This window comes from Bolinopsis microptera, chromosome 2, assembly GCF_026151205.1.
Source record: "Bolinopsis microptera isolate Bmic1 chromosome 2, MBARI_Bmic_1.0, whole genome shotgun sequence".
NCBI lineage: Eukaryota > Metazoa > Ctenophora > Tentaculata > Lobata > Bolinopsidae > Bolinopsis > Bolinopsis microptera.
The window spans coordinates 12826255-12839535 of NC_087073.1; the positions used below are offsets into that span (position 1 = coordinate 12826255).

Below are 13281 nucleotides of genomic sequence, written 5' to 3' on the forward strand. Positions count from 1 at the left end.
GCCAGTGAACAGTATTCGGAACGGAATATGATTTGTGCTGATCATAAGAAAGTGACGTCAGACTTGGTGTAAGTTGCAATTATAAAAGCCAACACATAGTTTCAAAATACACGAATTAGTGTAAACTTAGGAGTGGTCTATCAGTATTAGTTTATTTGAAAACCCGGGTCATCCTCCTAATTCTCCCTCATTAACCCGGACCAAATCAACAGAAGATTAAGCAGGATGGAAACAATGGTTATATAACCAGTTATCATGGGCATATTTCAAGTTTCAACGAAAAATACTAGCACGGCGTTAACACGGCTAAGATATAAGAACTTTAAATACCGATCAAGCTGTTGGACCTGGTAGAATTTTAATCACAATTAGTCTGAGGATATAAGTATATTCGGTCCCGCGGAAAGACCGTCAGAGGTTTCCAAAGAAAAGGTTTTAGATAGCCCAAAATGGATAATTTAACTCGGCAGTGTTTCCTGCCGAGTCTTGGTAACAGAAACGTTTATGAAACATCGTGTAGCTGTACGAAACAAATTAGTGCCATCGGGATACGGATGTATGACCAATATTAATAATAACTAAAGTAATTAATAATAATAATATTAACGCACTACGAATTATTAAATTAATATTTGTGGCACTCTAGCAGCTAACTGCAGTGACAACAATGGTTACAAGTAACTGACCACTGTAACAGGTCACAGCCCGTCAACAATACATTCATACTAAAAGCCACTGACCAGCCCGGCGATGCTTTGAAAGAGCACCACGAAGCATGCTTAGAAATTAGCTTCTTTATATGGGATATTATGCAACGAGGCTATTGTTATGAGATCTAGCTGCATGAGCTCGAATGATATTTTTCATAGGCTGGTTTAGCTCTTACAAACATTATACTCCAGCGGCCAGGCTGCCAGGGGTGCACGCCGGTCCAATTTTTGTCAATCGGCGGTGGCGTGTATAAAACGGCACCGGGGCGCAGATGTTTAATAAAACAAATATAATAAAACAAATATTTATTTTTACGGCACAATCAAACAATATCAATAATAAATAAATCAGGGGAGGTTTCAAGAGGTTTCAAGTGCCGAAGGCCACTGCTTATCTTTAGGATTTGAGAGTGACCTGTGCTTGAAACCCCCTCAACCATCCACTACGTCAATATACTTATTATACAGGGTGGGCCAAAAGTCAGTGGGCATACGTTGGCCTTAATAGCTCCGCTGTGTTTTATATTTGAGAGCTGTTGCTTTGCAGATGGCTTACTGGTTCGAGGATTTCGTTGTCAAAATTTGAAAATTCGAATATTTTTGACCACGCCCATTCAATATTAAAACACCTATATTGCTTTATCTGAACATGCTGAACGCCTATTTTTTTCAGAGACGGTAGATTATTAAATGTTGCATTTATGATCTGACAACATGAGGCAAAACGGATTAGAAATTACGAAGTTATCAAGCATTTTCTGTATCTCGTTTTAACAACATTGACTGGGTGATTATGTGACACCGTGACTCGACACCTTAATTGGGCACCCTTAACAATTGCCATAATGATTAACGGGGTGGTTAACGGGGTCACCTAATCACGTGATTAGGTAAACCAATCACCTGATCACACGTAATGAATAAACTCGTTATGCTTCATATCTCTGTCATCTGAGAAGCTACAGTTCTAATTTTTTCAGGACAAACGTAATTCGAATGGCCAAACACAATTCAATAAAATTTAGCTCGATTCGATTATCAAAACTATCAAATAAATGCAAAAATGAACCTTCATTTGAAAAAAATGAACTCTAATATTTATCGATTTGACAAATTCCTCGAACCAGTGGTGGTAGTAAGTCATACCAGAAAGAATTATTTCAATTGGGCACTCAGTGACTGAGCTATTAAGGCCAACGTATGCCCACTGACTTTTGGCCCACCCTGTACAAATATAGAAAAATATAATAATCTAAAATTGCTAATTGGTCTAGTTTGGTGACACAGGGGAGCCCAGTTGAGCTTTAGTTTAGGTTTAGGTTTAAATCATAGTTTAAAAGGTTAGCCATGTTTCATGGCAGAGAGAGATATCATGTGTGCAGAGCCGTACCGGATGTAGAATTTGAGATATAATATATATATATATAATATGTAGATTAGTTACCATGTATAATTAATCTACCGTTCAATCTATCGGTGCGACGGCGTCTAGCGGCGGCGTGCACCCCTACCGGGGGTTGAACCAGTTAATCAACAATGAAGACAGTTTCGGGGGCAAAATACAGAAGTTCAGACTACAATATGAAAGAAAAATAATTTTATAATTAAAAGGATAATTTCTTGTCACTTTACGACCAGTCCGGTATCGCCCGTCCTATGACGGACGGGCGCGTGTGTGAGTTAAACTGGGAATATTAAACTAATAAAATCGCAATTTAAATCGGAAACGAACACCGGAACACAGTTAAATAATATATAATACTTCATACATGGTACGCTTAATTAAATTCCCCGAAAACGTAATTATGCACCGCATAATTTATTCTTTAATCACAGCACGGTAGACACTCGTTTAACCGAGCCTCTTGGGAATGGAAATATTGTACGGAAAATCGAGATGCCCTCTAGAGCCAGTCACGAAATATATCATCTAGGCACGGCGGGTATTGATTAAAAACATAGCTCCTCAGTGAGTTCATACTATTGCATACAACAGCATCAGTTTTATTAGACGAATAAATGTTGATAATTCTAAGCTTCTTTAAGGGTAACGCTCCTAACGTTTTTTAAATCATAAATTAGCATCATGTTAATGATTTCCAGGAATAACACGAATGGAGGAATTTGGAAAACAGCTGCCGGAATCAGAAATGAATATATAATTATAACATATTAACGTATAAGGAAAACAGTTTTGCAGTTGAAATTATTAAATTCATTTTATTAATTTTATTGTTAAACATAGACATACTGACTAACGTTGCATAATCGAAAAGAAGAGCACCTTTTGGTTATTGAGCAAATTAGAAGGGCAAAGATAAGGTTTTTAAACTTTAAACTCGTGTCAAGGTGACAAATACAAAGACAAATATTGTATATTTTTAATTTGAAGAGGTAATTTAACTCTATTTTGACGGGACATATAAAGTGTTTGCCCTGAAAAAGAGTAATTGTGATGCTGAGCTTGTAAAAAGAAGATGTTTATTACTTCGCACAAATTACAACAACGCCACAAACCAAAGAGAATTGTAATTGAGGGATTGACAAGTATTTATACTCGTAGTGACATTATTTTAAACTGCTATAATTTATTAGTGAATTCAAAGCTTTGAATAATTGTATTAATTCCAAGTTTTACCGTTTGCAAATGAGTTTTACAATTTAATTGTTAAGCTGGAGGGGGATTTGTTTAAAACATATTTAAGTGATACGAAAAGTTGTTTTAGCAGGAGCTTCCAAAATACATGTGTAAATCGTCTTCAGCTGATTGTAAAGCTTTTAGGTTTGAAATCGGAAACATCCAAAACGAGCGAAAGTATGTGGTCGTGAGACTGCGGTTAAACAGCGTTACATATATTATTATGATGCAGTTAGTTGAAAGCCAAAATTATTCAGACGACAGTAAAAGGTCAGACTGAACGTCACACTAACCGGTGAATTAGTGACTTCTAATATAATGATCCTGAGAATTTCATACTTTCATACGATCATGATACGATGGTATGGTTTTGCAGTTTGCACGGCGTAATACTATTTACCAGCTAAATTAAATTTTACATGATTAAATCAGACATAACTAGCAAGAGGCTAGTTATGCAACTGTCGAGGAAATGTATCGAGGAAATGAAGGATAGCTAATTTTATTTAACCTGCCGATAGTACAAGTATACAATATATATATATATTACATGTAGTATATATAATATACTACATATTGTAGTATTATCACATTCTGCTAAATAAGGCGAGCACAAGCTTTATAATAAGAATGTCTATGTCTTATTACTATCATGACACAAGTAAAACAGAGGAATATGTATAACATTTATACAGCACACATTTGACTCTCTGCCCCCTACCTAGCAACTGAGCTGCAGTACTTATTTCTGAAGAATCAAGAAATATCTCGAAGACCAGATATAATATAATCTTAACTTGAATGAGATTAATCTCATCATATAATAGATGTGGATTCTCGTGGAGAGGTGAGGTAAATTAGTTTACTCACCTCCCCACCAAAATTCACATCTATAGACTGTTAATTGTAACATATTATCATATGAGATAATCTCACGATCGTGTAGTGCGATTCGGTGATTAATAACACAGAACGTGATATTAGTTCAATAATTAACGAACGAGTTTGAGAAATGGGTGTGATACGAAGTTGGGTCAACTTTGCGCAGGTGTTGACTGAAGGTGCAAAGTGCTGGCAGTCGAATGGATGGAAATAGGAAAACAAGAAAGACTACTTTAAATATGAGTATAAAATACTGTACATCTGCAGATTCGCAGAACATCAGGGTTCATACTACAAACCGAGAAACTAGATTAGTGAAAATAACAGCACTGCTACCAGCACAACTATGCAGTTGCTGTACTATAAGTAAGTAATAATAATTAAAATTATTGAAATTAATATGATTTACAAAGGGTACTCACTCATGACTTGATATTAGGATTCGTCTGTTTTACTGACATTAGCTGAGTCCTATGGGTTAGATATGTTCAAGTTTCATATTGGAGAAATGGGGAATAAAAATAAAGTATTGTTTAGCTTAAGATAGAAATATAAATAGGGCTACCTGGGTGTAGCCACCCTGGTAACGTAACCACCCTGGTAATGCCACTACCGAGGTATTAGTTATAACTAGTCTAGAACGAAATAGCTTACAAATCTAGAACGAAATAGCTTACCAAGGCAAACCTGTTCCCAGAGATCGAGTCCTCGGCCTCGGTTTTACCGAGGAATGGCGATTTTTCCTTGACCTCGGTAAAAATAGAGTTGCCATTCCTCGGCCTCGGCAAAATTTGAAAATTTAACCGAGGATTTAAATTTTATAAATTTTTCCAAAATATTTAGACGTGGCTTTAATATATAATTATTTAGAGTGTTGCGCAGACTTTTGCAACTGGGTCGACCGGTCAAACTTTCTTTAAATAGCTCTGTAGTTACGTAGAAAATGTTATGAAAAAAGTTGTATAACTTTTAGCGTAACTTTTAGCAACTGCTTCATATCTTAATATATATATACAGCGAGACAAAACCGCATTTTAATTGTGTAGAAGTTCAGCAATGAAATATATAATATATATATATATATTTCGTTGCTGTACTCCTACACATTAAAAGTCGGTGTTGATTAGATCTTCGAAATTCTTTGCATCATTTATTAAACATCGTTATCTGAGATAAAATTGTTCTAAAAGCAACTATTATATATAATATATCCGTACCATTTTAATGACACCACTGCATCAACTTTAACACGACGTTCCGCAAAAACCGTTAAAGATATAAAAATATGAAACTTTTTTGACTGGGTCAAATGTCTTAATGGCCTTCAAATCAGCATGAAAAAATAAAAAATTGGCCAAGAAATAGAAATTTTATTGCCTAAAATTTGGACCCCCAATTGGTGTCAAAAACGCGAATTAAATAGGTAATATTTTAATATTTATTTAGTCTCTTGAGTCTTGACACCACTTAAGGGTTAAACGGGTTCCTGCTGGTAATAATAATAATAATAACGCTTTATTTGTATACCGCTTAAGCTGTATAAGCGACCAAAATCCCCAAAGTGGGGTTGATACTTGCCAACAAAGCGGTGCAGATAATTATAGCTTAGTAGTCCCATTTCTATTTAAAATTGAAATTTATAAATTGTAGATTGAACTTAAAGTCCTGACTTCATGACTACAGAATCACCAAAAATACTGTTCGCACATACAGGATAGGCTTGATGAAAAAGATGGGTCTTGAGAGCCTTCTTGAAGACATCTAGTCGAGAGATGGAGCGCAGTGAGTAGGGAAGCGTATTCCAGATTTTAGGAGCAGTGTGAAAATACATATGTTTCACCAACTTTCCCTGTGACAAAACCTTTAATTATGCATATGATATCATGTTTATGAGGGAAAATTGTGCAGTGCTGAAAAAACTGAAAAATGTTTCGCGGAAAATTTTATTTAAGCGTTTCAGTGGGTGAGCAGTAAGTACTGTGTGGGCAGATTATTTGGTTTATTAGTCGAATATTTTTACAATTTCACTCCTGACTTGCACGTCTTCAGCTTCAGGTTTTATATTTGGTGCTGAAGAGTGCTGCTGTAGAAAGGAAAAATTTCAGAGTTTTTGACTAATTTTGATGCGCAGTGACGTGAGCCAGTGGCCTTTGCTTAGGACATTAATTAATATAATTCATCATTCTAAGAATTTGGTTATGATATAACTACCAGTGCCACTACCAGCACTGTTCGCTACAACGAAATGAAGGATTCTGAAGAATTCTACCAGAACAGTCGGGTTCTCCCTCTCCCTCTCCCTCTCCCTCTCCCTCTCCCTCTCCCTCTCCCTCTCCCTCTCCCTCTCCCTCTCCCTCTCCCTCTCCCTCTCCCTCTCCCTCTCCCTCTCCCTCTCCCTCTCCCTCTCCCTCTCCCTCTCCCTCTCCCTCTCCCTCTCCCTCTCCCTCTCCCTCTCCCTCTCCCTCTCCCTCTCCCTCTCCCTCTCCCTCTCCCTCTCCCTCTCCCTCTCCCTCTCCCTCTCCCTCTCCCTCTCCCTCTCCCTCTCCCTCTCCCTCTCCCTCTCCCTCTCCCTCTCCCTCTCCCTCTCCCTCTCCCTCTCCCTCTCCCTCTCCCTCTCCCTCTCCCTCTCCCTCTCCCTCTCCCTCTCCCTCTCCCTCTCCCTCTCCCTCTCCCTCTCCCTCTCCCTCTCCCTCTCCCTCTCCCTCTCCCTCTCCCTCTCCCTCTCCCTCTCCCTCTCCCTCTCCCTCTCCCTCTCCCTCTCCCTCTCCCTCTCCCTCTCCCTCTCCCTCTCCCTCTCCCTCTCCCTCTCCCTCTCCCTCTCCCTCTCCCTCTCCCTCTCCCTCTCCCTCTCCCTCTCCCTCTCCCTCTCCCTCTCCCTCTCCCTCTCCCTCTCCCTCTCCCTCTCCCTCTCCCTCTCCCTCTCCCTCTCCCTCTCCCTCTCCCTCTCCCTCTCCCTCTCCCTCGCCCTCGCCCTCGCCCTCGCCCTCTCTCTCTATAAATATATATCTCTCTCTCTATATTATATATATCTCTCTCTATATATATTATATATCTCTATACAGCTCACCATGATCTTAACCTTTTACAGCTTTGAGTTAAACAATGAGTTAATCGCCAACTTACTTAGTAGCTAGTTTCTACGATGCTACACACAACACATTGATAAGCTATGTAAATTTTGAGACACAAAAGCTTTGGCTGCCACCTTAATCACTTAATCACATAATCCTTCATAAAACAATGGGCCAAATTACAATACTGCGATGCCAGGAAATTTTGAGACACATCTCGTGAGCATGGCTCTCCTATTCCATACTCCTACTCTCTTACTCTCTTCACTGTCTTACCTCAGAAACCCATTTTCTTTGCTTTCAGTTCAATAGAGGAGAGAAATTCATAATTGTTTTGCGATAACCACTCCTAGGTCAAAAGGGCTTTTAGCACCCATTGAGCTAGAGCTTTAAAGCAGGAACCCGTAATTCTCTAAAGTGATGTCAAGAGACATTAGGACATTAGACAGACAATTTTATTTATTTAATTTGTGATTTTGACACCACCAGGGGTCCATTTTTCCATTAAAGCATTCGACCCACCCAAAACAGTTTCAAAAATATATCTCTCACGGTTTTAGTGGAAAGTCACGTCTTGTTAAAGTTGAAGTCGTGGTGTAAAATGGTAACAGATATATCGTCTCGCTTTATATAATACTAGTGTAACCCGGCCTACGGCCGGGATTTCACTGCCGCAGTTAAAAAGGGTAGGAGCAATTACCCGCTGAGTCAAAATCCGCATTAGGTGACCCAATAGTTTCTTAAACAATAATCTCATAATCAGTTATTTCTTGTGGATATTTCAGTCATTATTAGCCATGAGGCACCACACTCCATGATCATAAGGTCTGAACACCGGGACCGAGTATTACACCTTATCACTCCCGTCTTGAACCGCTTTCTATTTTTCTTTAAATCGTTATAGAAATTAACCCTTGTTAACTCCGCACCACACCCGCATATTATATTTGAAAACACGCATAACATTGTCGTATGAACTCTCTCTCTCTCATGCAGTCCAAACAGACCCCAAACACTAACAGTCCTCCTCCCCTAATAAGCTTATGGTATTACATTACAGGGAATATTCCGGGCTAATCCAATTATGACGCTACTTAAATGCAGCTATCACATATAATACAGTAATGAGAGAGAGAGAGCAAGCCCCGTAACTCTAGCTGTTCTGCTCAAGCAATTTTATGTAACATTTGTGGTACAAAACCATCAATTAAACCACTTACCACCGGCCGATTTAAAAAAAAATTTCGTATGGGCTTCATCAGAGTTTTGTCGGCACTATACCGAAACAACCAGTCCCGTAACTCTTACCGCTTTTTTTGTATAACCGACCGGAAATTACACACAGACAGACAGACACACACACACACACATTCTGGTGTTATTAAGGTGATAGTAAGATGATGGTTTCAAGTCTTTTGATCATTTAGAAATAACCAATTACAAGCGTACAGAATTGACAATTTAGATGTTGACCTGAAAAGTCAGTCTAGGTCATAGGACCTACCAAACTAAGGTATAGCCCCTGTAAGCCGACAATTCACTCATGCTAATATCTTTACAAACAAGCATTTCAGGGCATATGATGCTTCATAAGTCGTATATAAATTGGATTCTTTACCTTCTAAAGCCGAGATCATAATACTAAAATGACAAATATCTGTCTGAGAGTTATTTACAAGCAAAACAAATTGCGTGCTTAGATTTGAATGATTTTAGTTTAGAATGATCATCCACATTTTTGAATCTACCTATTCTATTTCTTTCCAAAATACCTTATATCAATCGTTAGTTTTTGGAGCAAAATTCCGTAGCAATACAAATATTTCAGCCTCAAATTTCCTCTCCTTAACATCCGATTCCGGTCCGGGAAAACAGATTGATATCCGGCCGTTTCCGGTCCGGCAACGAAAAGCCCAGACCGGTCGGTTCCTAATGTATACCGTGTATGCTCCTATCGATATCGAATCTCCGATTTGTTAAAAGAGCAGAGCTTCTATTCGTTAAGGTTCTAAAGCAGACTTTATAACCTCTGATAGTTCTACTTGAACTCGTTAATCTCTAGATCTCCTGTAGTGCATGTTCTGAGAGCCAACTAAGAGTGATGGGAAACATGCGTTTGTCAAGAACAGAGATTGTCCTAATCATTGCAGCTGTAATACGGACAACTTTGGGTAAGAATCAAGAAATATTAAAACTATGTATAATATCATTTAAATAGATTATTATCGTCAGTTTCTCATGTCGATATTCAATACTGTCGTTCAATTTAGCAGGTAAGAAATTAGGTAATAGGAATCATTTAATTAAAATTTCACGTATTTAAGAATTCATGTCAATCTGAACCTGCTTTTTAGGGGTATTTTTTGAAATCCCTGAGCAATCATAAAGGTATAAATGACGAAGAATAAAAAAGTATAAATATCCTTTTTAACAAACAAAGCTTTCTTCAGAGTGCTCAGAGGTGGTCGTAGATGACCTCGGTTGCTGGAGGGATACAATGAACAACAGAGCTATACAGCCAATTGAAGGAAATCACCCTCTACTCCAAGGTTCTTACGAATCTCGACCTGATGCGTATGACAAGTGCCTCACAGCAACATTGTCCTTTGGATACAAAGTATTTGCTTTGCAGAATGGAGGTTGGTGTGCAAGTGCATCAGACGCCGAGGACACGTATAAAAAGCATGGACGGTCCAACGGTTGTGGTACTGATGGGGAAGGTGGTCCCGATGCAAACCAAGTGTACAAGATAAAGTCTGGTGAGTCCATCATTTTTAGAAATTCAACAATTAAGTTTAGGAAAGACTGAATTCAGATCTCCTAATGAATGACGAATATTCAATATATTATGTAATAATTTTTATTATATTATATGATAGCAACAAATAATAGTTATTGGGCAAATTTGTGCAATATTCGCTATTAGTATTTCTAAAGCAATCCAATGTCATTTTATCAACGTCTTGTTTCAGATTGTTCTAAACTTCCTGAAGACTGGACTGGAGTGTTTACAAATACAGAGTTTCCAGTAGATAATGGAGCAACTATAACTGTATCCTGTCAAGAAGGCTATGTCAAAGTAGGAAGCAGTGTGGTTACTTGTAACACAGATTTGAAACAAAATAGCTGCATGGAATACGAATCAAAACCAAGCTGTGTACGATCAGGTAAATGAAAGGATTAAATAAATCCGCGTACCGACTAAAAATAAAAACCCTACATCCTTCCCAGTCCCCACATTAGAAACAGGCTCATGGTAGTTCCCGGAGCGCACAATGTAAAACTCCTTGACACAGATATCACTTAATCATATTGACATACCACGTGGCTCAAAAGCTCATTATCCTTCTTTTGGACCTATATACTAGGGGGTTGGGGGGGGGGGGGGGGGGGGGAGTAAAAGAGTGACCTTTGGAAATGTAATATGTAAAGACTGATTGGAAAATAATAGGAAAACAGAAGATTTTTATAAGAAAATTTGGTTAAGTGTAATTAAAAGTGTAAAAAAGTGTAGTGAAACCCCCCCCGCCCCCCCCCCCCCCCTATATGCTAGGTGCTGCTTTTGTAATTGCTTTTGTCTGCTGCTCCTATCAAAGGGAAAAGATAATTTCTATTTTGAAGGTAGTTTTCCTGACTGGTTGCATCTTACCTTAACAATAAATACTTTAAAATAACAATTTACCTTACGAGACATATTTATGTTCGACATATTATGTAATTCCGGTGATCTAAATGATTTGGGAACGAAAATATGGGAATGTTTTACCGAAAACCGCCACATTTTGTACCCCAAATTAAATCATGGTATTTGGGGATTTTTTCATCTCCTGATTTTACAAAAATGAAACCCAATATTTGAGAAAATTAAATACAAAATTCTTCTCTGATTCGCTGTTCCATCTTGTAAACAATTTCTCTGGAGCCTTAGTAAACTTAACTTATATTCCTCCAGAGGGTATAAGAGACCGACAGTGTTTGTTATCTTCCACTAATCCCGAAATTTCACCACCGTGGCCAATAAAGTAATGACAGAACTTGCTTATTATTAAGGGGGGTTCACCCTGATTTTTTTGTGAAACTTGTTTTCGAGATAGCAGTTGACCAACAAACTAGGACCGGTGACCGAACTTTTGAGGGGGTCCCGGACCCCAACCGCCAAACGGTGCCCGCAAGGCAGCCACGCCCATATTTTGTGCAAATTAGGCCCAATTTAGCCAAATACCCTGAACATGCCCAAAACCCATATTTTAGGTGCTCTACTCGTAGCTAGTGGTCCCCTGAACCCGTATATGAATTTTCATCAAGATTGGACAAAAAATGGCTGAGTTATGAGCCAAAAACTATATGACCATATTTGGGCATACGCACCAATTTTGATCGATTTTGGCCCATAAATTGATCAAATATCAATATTTTTGAATGAAACCAACTTTATATGGAAGGTAAGCCTATACTACACATTCTCTATGAATATCAGCTCAATATCTACCTAACTGTGGATTTTGTGTTCAAATAATCGCAAAAAATGAACAAAATTGCCCATATCTCAGTTCGCGATATTTGCAAAACTGACTTTGCTCAAAACAATAGAACTCAATAGGGTTTCAATATTTTTTCATGAAATTTTCAGAATCAACGTAGAATCGCATTTCGACCTTAAGTTTTGGGACAGAATTTTGAGTTAGGCCTTTAAAAAAATTTGGCGGCCAAATTCCAAAATTTGCCGGGCATTTTTCAGAATTTGGCCGCCAAATTTTTTTTATGGGCAATTTTGTTCATTTTTTGCGATTATTTGAACACAAAATCCACAGTTAGGTAGATATTGAGCTGATAATCATAGAGAAGGTGTAATGTAGGCTTACCTTCCATATAAAGTTGGTTTCATTCAAAAATATTGACCATATAGTTTCATAATTGAGCTGATAATCATAGAGAAGGTGTAATGTAGGCTTACCTTCCATATAAAGTTGGTTTCATTCAAAAATATTGATATTTGATCAATTTATGGGCCAAAATCGATCAAAATTGGTGCGTATGCCCAAATATGGTCATATAGTTTTTGGCTCATAACTCAGCCATTTTTTGTCCAATCTTGATGAAAATTCATACACGGGTTCAGGGGACCACTAGCTACAAGTAGAGCACCTAAAATATGGGTTTTAAGCATGTTCAGGGTATTTGGCTAAATTGAGCCTGATTTGGACAAAATATGGGCGTGGCTGCCCCGCGGGCACCGTTTGGCGGTTGGGGTCCAGGACCCCTCAAAAGTTCGGTCACCGGTCCTAGTTTGTTGGTCAACTGCTATCTCGAAAACAAGTTTCACAAAAAAATCAGGGTGAACCCCCCCCTTAATGGGACGTGTCCAAAATCATTTTTAAAGCAATTCATGATCAAATACTAGTGCTAATTGTTTGATGAATCATATTTATAACTTACTATATTGATAAGTTGACAGTAAATCGATAAAGTCATAATTAAAGAAAATAAGTGAAAAAAAATTTGGGGAATATAATGATGGTGACCTAAATTTTGGTAGTCCGAAAATATAATGGTGTTTTTTTTCGAAAAATCACCTACTTTCGTACCATTTAAATATGTCTCGTACAAAGCAATCAAAACGGTGTCTCTTTGAAATTGAACTGATGTTCAGATGGTAAATTCAGTCTAGGACTGAATGGGTGACATGATTTTACGGTAAGGGTTATAAAATAAATGTAATAATAAATTTGAAACGTATCTAGCACTCGGCAAAGTAAAGTGAAGCTAGATATATCTTAACCGAGTAGATCACCACTTCTATAAGAAAGCAATTAATATGTATGCATGCTTCTGGTACATGTCAGAAATATTGAAAGCAGAAGGTGCAAAATATCTCCTTAAATCCAATTCATTACCGAAAATGATAGACAAAACATAAGGACGATAATAACTAAATTGGATTGCACGTGGAGGAAGATAAAGCACCCGCTCGATGAATGAG

At 38.0% G+C, this 13281-nt stretch overlaps 1 protein-coding gene across 1 annotated transcript in view; it reads right to left on the reverse strand.

Annotated features, from left to right (window-relative positions):
- The window catches only part of LOC134811194 (E3 ubiquitin-protein ligase MARCHF8-like), a 32147-nt gene extending 27444 nt beyond the window's left edge, over window positions 1-4703 (reverse strand). Inside the window, exon 1 of the mRNA XM_063817950.1 lies at window positions 4653-4703. The gene's annotated coding sequence lies outside the window, so the exon portion shown is untranslated. The remainder of the gene's footprint in view (window positions 1-4652) is intronic.
- Window positions 4704-13281: the final 8578 nt, after the last annotated feature.